Source organism: Gossypium hirsutum, chromosome A08 (genome assembly GCF_007990345.1).
Source record: "Gossypium hirsutum isolate 1008001.06 chromosome A08, Gossypium_hirsutum_v2.1, whole genome shotgun sequence".
NCBI classification, from domain to species: domain Eukaryota; kingdom Viridiplantae; phylum Streptophyta; class Magnoliopsida; order Malvales; family Malvaceae; genus Gossypium; species Gossypium hirsutum.
The window spans coordinates 11,050,534-11,052,474 of NC_053431.1; the positions used below are offsets into that span (position 1 = coordinate 11,050,534).

The 1,941-nt window shown below is 39.6% G+C and overlaps 1 non-coding gene across 1 annotated transcript; it reads right to left on the minus strand.

The window, feature by feature from the left end:
- Positions 1-401: 401 nt before the first annotated feature.
- LOC121205341 (small nucleolar RNA R71) lies at positions 402-507 on the minus strand. The gene has a single exon (XR_005900422.1). It is a non-coding gene; the product is annotated as a small nucleolar RNA R71 (small nucleolar RNA).
- Positions 508-1,941: the final 1,434 nt, after the last annotated feature.

Consider the following 1,941-nt stretch of genomic DNA (forward strand, 5'->3'; position numbering starts at 1 on the left):
TGCCACTAATCCAGTAAATCAGAATCCTGCTCCGCGTACTATGTATGATTATTGTAAACCTTCTTTAACAAGGACTAAATCGAGCATAGTTAGGCTTGCTGTTGCTGCAAATAATTTTGAACTGAAATCTAACACCATTCAAATGATCCAACAGTTTGTTCAGTTTGATGGTTTGCAAGACGAGGACCCAAACGTTCATTTGGTGAATTTCTTAGAGTTTTGCCGCACTTTTAAAATTAATAGCGTTTCTGATGATGCCATTCACCTTCGGTTATTCCCTTTTTCATTGAGGAACAAAGCTAAACAGTGGTTGAACTCGTTACCACGACGGTGAATCACCACTTGGGAACAAATGACCGAAAATTTTTTATTAAAATATTTTCCGCCGGCTAAAACAGCCAAATTACATAATGATATCTCCTCTTTTGTGCAGATGGATTTAGAAGCACTCTATGATGCATGGAAGAGATACAATGACCTTTTGCGAAGGTGCCCTCACCATGGGTTACCACTCTGGCTATAGGTTCAAACATTTCACAATGGCCTGAATCCTTCGACTCGATAGATGATTGACGCAGCCACTGGTGGAACTATTAATAATAAGACACCTGAGGATGCTTATAAATTTATAGAAGAGATGTCACTGAATAATTATCAGTGGAAGTCATGAGGACAAAACCAACAAAAAAAGCTGTCGTTTTTAACATCAATTCGGTCACCATGCTCCCTAATCAGGTAGAGCTTTTGAATAGAAAATTTGACGATTTTCTTGGTTCTTCACAGGTTCACCCAGTAATGCAATGCGAAGCAAGTGGAGGTGGATCAAGCAATTCAAAATACCCACCCTATGGCCACAACATGGAGAACGAGCAGTTAAATTACATGGTAATAATCCTCGATCTCAAAATAATTCTTATAGTAACACTTACAATGCAGGTTGGAGGAACCACCCAAATTTTTCATGGGGAGGCCAAGGGAATCAGAGATTACCACCACCTCCAGGCTTCCAACAACAACCTTACTAGCAAGAGAAAAAGTCGAACCTTGAGGAGATGCCAACAAAATTCATCTCAGTGTTAGACACTCATTTCCAGAATACCGAGACAGCACTTAAAAATCAACAAGCGTCGATCCAAGGGCTCGAAACTCAGATAGGTTAGCTCGCTAAATTAATTTCTGAAAGACCACTAGGAATTCTACTCCTGCTTAGCACATTTATGGATGGTTTCTCCTTAGATTTGGTGAATTCGATGCTCCTAATCCTTTAATTTCATGTTTTATACTTAGGTGAGCATAGGAGAGTAAAAAGAGAGAGAAATGGGCTGAAAACGGAGAAAATGGACCCACATAGGAAATCAACACGGCCTGGACTTCCTCACACGGGCGTGTAACATGGCCATGTCTATTTGGCAGGATCGTAGCACGACTTACACGGGTAGACTACACACCCTGCCTATTCAATAGCCTTGACCACGGGCTGAAGTAATCGCATATGGGCGTGTCACACGGGCGTGTCCTTGCTGAGCCCAAGTATAGTCCTATTCGAAAAAGGCTAATTTTTAAGGCTCTTAGGCATTCTAAAGCCCATTTAAACGCCTGAGGAGGCACTTAGAAGAGGGACACAGAGTAGGAGGCAAGGAATTACTCAAGGGAAGCCGATTGGTCTATCTCAGAAGTCAGATTCATTATCAAGACTGAAGAATCTCCCTTCAATTTCCATTCAAGGGTTTTGGGTTTTCTTTATGTTTTGTGTTTATTATTCTTCTGAGATGTTTTCTTTTATAATTATGAACTAAACCCCCTAAATACCTAAGGGGAATGAAACCTAAGACGGATCTTGTTATTATTATCTGAATTGTATGATAAATATTTGACTTGTTCTTAATTATTTGTTCTTAATTCTTGTTTTAATATTCCAGGATATTGATTTAAGTTAATACT